The following is an 8,405-nucleotide window of genomic DNA, read 5'->3' as shown; positions in this document are numbered from 1 at the left end:
GAAGTGGAAAATTGGGTCTCTGAATGGTTTGTCTCAAAACAAGAAAAGTTCTATTGGGACGGTATCCACAAATTACCTGAAAGATGGGGAAATGTGTAGCTAGCGATGGACATTACTTTGAATAAAGCACTTTTGGTGTTTCTCTGGAAATTATTGTTTTCTTTGATGACAAAATCCGCTATTATTAACCAGTACACCTAGTATGACTAGGCACGCCTTTCAAGAGCCACAGACTTCTAGTTCTTTCTACAAGGAACAGGGCTAAAGGTACTAACAACATGATTAAAATATAAAAGTGGCTTTTCTACAAGATTGTTTAAATTTCACAAATCCTTATTTTTACAATGGAGAGTTAATCTTATTAGCTATGCTAACCAAGTTACAAAATTTTACCTGAAGATTCCTGGTCTTAGACCCTCAACATATCAAACATTTGCGAACCTAGTTTTCTCTCTGTTGTGAATATCCTTGCAGGTTTCACATTCCTGCCACTGTCCCAAATGTTAAGTCATCTCCCACTGGTGAACCTCTCCCATACTCCAGGTCTCTCTCCTGATAACTGAACTTCCTTGCGTCCTCAACCTCTTCCCAGAGCACTGCCTTTTCCACTTTGTCTTAAAGTTCTTTCCATCTTAAGCTCCAAAATTATGCTGGTGAGACTTTATAAGGGTAGATGGATGAGCTACATCACTCCCTTAACTTCAGTTTTTTGACCTACTTCACTCCAAGAACCTTCACGTTTATTCTTCTTATCACCTCTTGGAGATGCTCCTCAGAGACAATACATTCTGATAATATTCCAATGTCTGACCATGATCTGTCTTCTCAGCTCCCACTTCTCTACACCTGTGATTCTTATTTCTCTTGTTCCTTTAGACCTCCAGTTCCCTGATTCCTCTATTTTCTCACTCTAACAGGCTTCTTCTGTAGCTCTGCTTAGACCTGGGTGATGACTCCTACTTCTGCCCTCCTGCCTCTACACTCTTCTCAAGAGAGCTAAGAGGAGGTGCCCATGCAGAGCCTACATCCACCACCACCCCCCACCCCCACCACACAACTCTGGACTCCAGAATTCCTTATTCAAATGGCCCCCAGATCCTGTGTGGGCCTCTTCCCTGGGCCAGTCCCCCTGAGGGTGAAGTGCACCCTTGGTGTACATGCTGCTGGGGTTGAGGGAGAGTCATTAGCAGGGGAGAGTATGGTTGGAGCTTGGACTTACAGGTGGGGGAATCCAGGCACATGTGCGGCCCCTCATGGTACAGAAGGGGGCCAGGGCAATCTCCCAATTATACTGTTGTCCAGGCTACACAAACGTTGGAAGTGAGCCACATCTATCAATTCAATCATCCTTCACTAAAAACCCAACTGCCCGGCTTCTAGTCTTTCTGCTAGATCCACCATAAAAACCTCTGCCCAGGACTATTTTAAACAGCCACCTTCTCTATTCGTACATCCAGATCACCAACCAGGGCTATGGGGTTTAAATGCTATTTTATCATAGTCTCTAATTTGAGCTGGACTCTCAAGACTTCAGGAAAATCCATCCAGGTCACCCCGTGCCCCCCCAATCCCACACCAATTATCTCAAACTGTGATCAGTTTCCCAAAATTTCTCTTCTCACTGTCACTAGCTAACCCTGCTGGCTATTAGACAGAAATTCCCACCTACAAACATAGCTACATCTATAACATTCTTTCTTTTTTACTCCCAATGGACGTATTTGTCTTATCTAAAGCCAATTTCTCCATCTGTGAGAGAGTCTTATGTGATCTCTTCCAAGACATCACTCCATGAAATAGTATCTTTCTTAGTAGAGTCTTAAAGGTCTCATTTACAGTGCCTCTTTACAAACGTATACATGCTTGAGTGCTTAAGTGTCTTCATCTAAATAAAATAAAACAAAAACTTCCTTGATCCTGGGTCCCTCACTAGAAATGACCTCTGTTTCTCCCCTTCCCTTCATTCTAATCCTTTAGTACTTACCTAAATTAACTTTTTGTGATATTCGACAGTGTTTTGTTCCTTCTTTAAAAAAAAAAAAAGTCTATTTTTTTTATTGATTTCAGAGAGGAAGGGAGAGGGAGAGATAGAAACATCAACGATGAGAGAGAATCATTGATTGACTACCTCCTGCAGGCCCCCCACTGGGGATCAAGCTCACAACGTGGGCATATGCCCAGACCTGGAATCAAACTGTGACTCCGCATACATAGGTTGCTCAACCACTGAGCAACACTGGCTGGGATTTTTTTTTTTAACTCCCCCTTTTTTGGGAACTTTTTCCTCCTTTAACATCTGTGATAATGATTATGCTTCTCATTCTATGTCTTTGGCTGTATCTTCACAATTTCCATCATCTAACCTCTTTATTCCCTTCCTTAGGATTCCCTGGTGTTTCTTGGGATTCAGTTCTGTGCTCTCTTTTCTTCTCTTTATTTTGTACACTCTTCCAGGGGCGTTCTGGTCCACCTGTGTGGCTGCATATGCTAGCCATAGCTAAAGACCTCCAAATCTGTGCCTCTAGCCCAACTCTCCTGAGTTTTAGACCCATATATCTAAAAACTATTGGGTAGCTGACTTGGATGTCAATGGCCACCTCAAATCCAATATGTCTAAAATGAAACTGACCATCTTCCTTATCCCTCAGAACCAAGCCTGTCTCCTTCCTGTATTATATCTCGGTGAAGATCACCGGTATGCATTCAGTCGCCCAAGTCAAAAACCCAGGAGACTTTCTGGATGTCTTACAATCTGTTCTCCAGATTGCCTACAGAGTAATCTACCTAAAATGTAAATCTGATCATGGCAGTCCCCTTCAGTGCCATGGTTCAGGATCAAGTTCTGACTCCACTGACTTCAGGATCAAAGCTACATTCAAGGCCCTGCTGGACCTGCCCCTACTTCTCTGGCTTTTTCAATGCCACCCTTTTGCCCTCAGCTTTTTCATTTAACGATCTTTCAATTTGGCTTAGGATCAAACTGTTTTATGAACAGAATGTTTTAGAGATAAATGCCTTAGAATAAATCAACTTTTACCAGTAAACACAGTCAAAATTGTTACTTTTGGTGTTCTAGTCCTCTCCTGACTATCTCTTCTCAGCCTCTTTTGCTAGCTTCTCTTCCTGTACCCACTCAAAAAAGTCGGGTTTCTCTGATTCCAGCTAGATCTCTAGTTGAAGCTCCAGGCCCACGGACATCTCAAATGCAGCAAGTTCAAACTTGAACTTTCTCGTGAATTCGCAGTTTTAGTTTTTGCCACTCTTCATCTAGGATCCTAAGCTAGAAACTTGTTGTATATATTAGTGAGCCAGTTACTGTGCCAGGCACTATACCAAGAGTTTACATACATTTTCTTATTTAATTTGTTTCTTATTTAATAAGACAAGAGGCAGGTATTATGAACCCAACTTTACTGGACACAGAGAAGTAAAGTAGCTTGCTCAAGATCACACAGGAGGTGTGGAATTGGGATTTAAACTCAGGCCTGACTACAGAACCCATATTCTTAACTGCTATCCTATACTCATGTTGCAACTGCATTCTAAAAGAGAAAAACATCAGATTTCTCACAAATTCACCTCCCCGGTCTTCCACCTGCTTGTAATGGGGAGAAACTGAGGTAAATACAGCAGTTAGAGACTACATGTTGACACAGCTTGTCTGGTTTGCTATCTATACCACTCCCTAAAGGATTGCTGCCAAGGGCCGTGAAGGAGTGCCCCATGTTAGCGTCCATCCCGGCCCATTTGAAATGAATAAAACTAAAAAAAAAAAAGACCGTACCCTTTTATGTAATGATGTTTACTTTGAATTTATATTAGTTCACCAAACACTCCATCCATGCTTTTGTTCCGGCCCTCCGGTCCAGTTTAAGAACCCATTGTGGCCCTCGAGTCAAAAAGTTTGCCCACCCCTGCTCTAGGCCCACGGACGTCTCAAATGCAGCAAGTTCAAACTTGAACTTTCTTGTGAATTCGCAGTTTTAGTTTTTGCCACACTTCATCTAGGATCCTAAGCTAGAAACTTGTTGTACATATTAGTGAGCCAGTTACTGTGCCAGGCACTATACCAAGAGTTTACATACATTTTCTTATTTAATTTGTTTCTTATTTAATAAGACAAGAGGCAGGTATTATGAACCCAACTTTACTGGACACAGAGAAGTAAAGTAGCTTGCTCAAGATCACACAGGAGGTGTGGAATTGGGATTTAAACTCAGGCCTGACTACAGAACCCATATTCTTAACTGCTATCCTATACTCATGTTGCAACTGCATTCTAAAAGAGAAAAACATCAGATTTCTCACAAATTCACCTCCCCGGTCTTCCACCTGCTTGTAATGGGGAGAAACTGAGGTAAATACAGCAGTTAGAGACTACATGTTGACACAGCTTGTCTGGTTTGCTATCTATACCACTCCCTAAAGGATTGCTGCCAAGGGCCGTGAAGGAGTGCCCCATGTTAGCGTCCATCCAGCTCTTTCTGAAAAACAGGCCATGTAGGCCTGGGCAGCTTTCAGTCACCCATTTCCAAAGAGTAAAACAACTCAAACTGGGACAACCTGATGGCTACCCTCTGCACCCTGGTCTCATTCCTTTCCAGAGCCCATTAATTAACTGTTCTCGGTAAGCAGGAAACTATGTGAAAAGGTGCACTCCTAGGAAGCTGCAAAGGCTTTCTGAAAGTACTCAGGCAAACACATAACCTAATTTCTTTAATATGCTTTTAAAAATGATTTTAGAGAGAGAGGAAGGGAGCAGGAGAGAGAAACATCCATGTGAGAAATATCAATCAGCTGCCTCCAGTATGCACCCCGACCAGGGATTGAACCCACACCTGGGGATGTGCCCTGATCAGGAATTGAACTGGTGACCTTTCAGTGCACGGTACCATATTCAACCAACCGAGTCACACGAGCCAGGGCATAAACTACATTTCTGATAGATAAGATTCAGCTGAGGCATTCTAAGAAAACTATGCGTCAAATGTTAGTTCTTTATTTTTTTTTAAAAAAAGGCTCATTATAAAGGGATTTCCCATGAGGCAAATGAGTTGATTCAGTCATTCTTCAGTAAATATTTATTGAGATTACCGAGATGAATATGACATGGTTATTGCCCTCAGGAGCTGTCCATAAGAGAGAAGAAGAGACATAGCGATTATTAGGGAGCAAACTCTATATGAATAAAGTGATAGGGAATCCAAAGGACAGAGAAAGTAACTGTGGTTTGGGGAGGTTCTTCTATATTTCCCAGTCTATACACACACACACACACACATAACCTGAGAACTTGGTTTTCCTCTTTTCTATCCTTTGTATAAAATATTTATTATTATTACTAACAGCTAACAGAATTGATCTAGACGTAGGGGGTGAGGAACCTTTTTTCTGCTAATGGCCATTTGAATATGTATAACATCATTCTTGGATCATACAAAATTATCAACTTAAAAGTTAGATTGCTATATTTAACAAAACATTTAATTAACTCACCCCTAATTCCTTGGCAGGGCCAGACCAAATGATTTCTCGGGCCTTATACAGCCCAAGGGCTGGACGTTCCGCACCCCTGGCAGAGTACGTACTTTTATTTCAATTAGCATTTGTGGGAGGTCTTCTAAGTGTATTCCAGGAAATGTTATATTAACTACTTCTAAATTTCTTCAGTTCAATGTTTTAGGGTCTATATGTCACTTGCTTACTTGCTCTATACACTTTGTACTAAAAATTTTTTTAAAAATAAATGATACTTTGGAGGGTGGGGAGAAATAGAAGAGTGTATAGATAGGGTCAATGGAGATGGAAGGAGAATTGACTTGGGGTGGTAAACACACAATACAATATACAGATGATGTGTTGTGGCATTGTGCACCTGAAACCTGTATAATTTTGTTAACCAGTATCACCCCAATAAATTCAATAAAAAAATAAATGATACTTCTCCTGAAGACTATTAGGTCTTTTTTTTTTTTTTTAATCTGTAAGGAAAACAGCATAAATTTTTCAATTAAGCTCATATATTGTGCCTGGCACTCAGTAAATATTTGTTGAATGAATTAAAATCTGGGTGAACACTGAAAGCCAGCCATGGATTGGTTGGAGCTGGACTAGGAAGGCTCAGTGATCTGCTCCCCCAAGTCAGGGAAAAAGTGAAGAAGATATTCTCCTCCTAATTCTAATGGACTGTAAGCTCTTTGAGAACACAGTCCATGTCTTAGTCACCTTTGTATTTCTTGGCAAATGTGGAAGAGTGTGTTGGTGCATAGCATGTATGTTGTAACTGCTGAATCAAAGAATATAAAAATCCAAATTACCCTGTCCTAGACACCAAGTAAATAAGGGGATAAAGTAATCAAGAGAAAGTGCTAAGATATTAAAGTTGTTGAAGAAAAGGAGTTAAGTGAGTGATATGTTGTAAAAATACTTTTGAGTCATGGGTAAATGATCCACAGAACATGCCAGTACACTTGGAGAAGGCAGTACTACAATTCGACTGCTCTTGCTTCCACCTGCTGGTATAGGAAAGTAATTTTTTAGATTGGGCAGCTCTAGAAAAATACAAAAAAACTTTATAAAAACAATGAACTTTCAAAGTGCTCTTGTCGAGGTAACATAGTACACTTCCTATAAACAGCCCCTCACAAAAATGTACACCATGAACTCAGCTACAAATATTTGGAGTACAGAGCAGAACTACCATAAACACAGAGACATTCCAGTGGCTTTTATTCTGAGGAGCCTCCAGGTTCTGATAAAGCCAAAGCATTATCCATTTTCTTTCATTCTACAGTCCCTTTTTTGTCCTCACAAAGTAGTATTTAAATTTGATGACTAAAATGACCATTACAACTATAATGGACTTAGTCTTACATAGTAAAAATATACTATTTATTTTGGAAACAGTGCCACATACAACCTCAGTTGTGTACAACTTCCTCTATCAGTAAGGTTCAATAGTAGAACCAGCCCTGCCGGTGTGGCGCACTGGTTAAGCATTGACCCAGTTGTGGGCTCAGTTCCCAGTGAGGGGCATGCAGGAGGCAGCTGATCAGTGATTCTCTCTCATCATTGATGTTTCGATCTCTCTCTCCCTCTCTTAAATCAATAAAATTATATTTTTAAAAAGTAGTAGAACCAGGTTGGGGGGGAGGATAAGAGATCAACCAAAGGACTTGTATGCATGCATATAAGCATAACCAATGGACACAGACAGTAGAGGGGTGAGGGTATGTGCTGGGGGGTGAGAATGGCCAGGGAGAGGTCAATGGGGGGGAAAAGGAGACATATATAATACTTTAAACAATAAAAAATTTAAATTTTTTTTAAAAGTACTAGAACCAATTATATTATATAAAGTCTCCCTTGGGTTGAATGATGATTTACTTTCAACTCTTTGTTAAAATGTTAGTGATCCATTAAAAAAAAAAAAGAAAACCTGTATGTTCATGTTGACCAATGTCACACCAATAAAATTTAATTAAAAATAAGTAAAAATAAATTAAAAAAGAGAAAAAAGCAATTTTATGTTAGATTTTGGAATGTAATAGAAATAAGTTGTTTCCAAACTTCATTGTAAATCAATGAAAAGGGACTCTTCAAAGTCACCTTTTCCAAGAAATAGGAGTCAGAATAAGAAATGATAGACAGAAACTGTTAAAGGTCATATGAAGAACTGGATGACATTAGAAATATTTATAGTATTTCTATTTGGCAAATAGAACTTTTAGGAAAAGTTCATATTATAAAATTCTAAAGAATTTAAATAAAAATTTAAAAACTTAGGTTCTGAAAAATAAGAAACAAAAGATAATAGTCCAATTGATTTTCATCTAATTTTGTATATAGGACAAGTGGTTTAATTACTACAGGTTTGAAAGAAATTCATTATAAATAAACATGAAAAGATTTTTCTTCTTAAATCCTTTAGCTGGCTTAAGTAAACCCACCTTAAACCATAGAGCATCAAAAATAAAGTGCTATGTCACAAATGAAATCAAGACTTCCTTAATAATTCATTAGTAAAGGGGCTACCCACATACATGGAAAACCACAACTCAAAAAAGACATTCCACTTACTTTTCTCTAAGAGGCAGAATAAATTGCTTCTAGCACATTTAACTGGTGTTTGGGGTATACTTTTCAGAAACAAAATCCTCAGTATATTACTCATGAGAGAGATCTCTCTTCAGTACATTATTCAATATTTAGGCTTTTTTTTGGGGGGGGGGTCACCTACACATGGTTATTTTGCTGAGTGAATGATAATGCCTAATTCCTCATTCTAGGCGTGGCGAATTACCAGTCTGCTTTAAAAAAGGAGAAGAACAAGAGGAAGAAGAACAAGAGGAAGAACAAGAAAAAGAAGAGGAGGAGGAAGAGGAGGAGGAGGAGGAGGAGGAGGA

The 8,405-nt window shown here is 39.4% G+C and overlaps 1 protein-coding gene and 1 long non-coding RNA gene across 3 annotated transcripts in view; both read right to left on the bottom strand.

Moving 5' to 3' along the window:
* The window catches only part of NLN (neurolysin (metallopeptidase M3 family)), a 77,147-nt gene that overhangs the window by 55,898 nt on the left and 12,844 nt on the right, over nucleotides 1-8,405 (bottom strand). The window lies entirely within an intron of this gene.
* LOC106728107 lies at nucleotides 5,067-6,473 on the bottom strand. Its single transcript, XR_001364357.1, has 2 exons — nucleotides 6,428-6,473; nucleotides 5,067-5,129 (listed from the first exon to the last, which is right to left on the bottom strand). It is a non-coding gene; the product is annotated as an uncharacterized LOC106728107 (long non-coding RNA).

The sequence above is a fragment of the Myotis brandtii genome, unplaced genomic scaffold (genome assembly GCF_000412655.1).
Source record: "Myotis brandtii unplaced genomic scaffold, ASM41265v1 scaffold115, whole genome shotgun sequence".
In the NCBI taxonomy this organism is placed as follows: domain Eukaryota; kingdom Metazoa; phylum Chordata; class Mammalia; order Chiroptera; family Vespertilionidae; genus Myotis; species Myotis brandtii.
The sequence above is the reverse complement of the archived record's forward strand: the minus strand, read 5'-3'. Positions and strand labels throughout refer to the sequence as shown.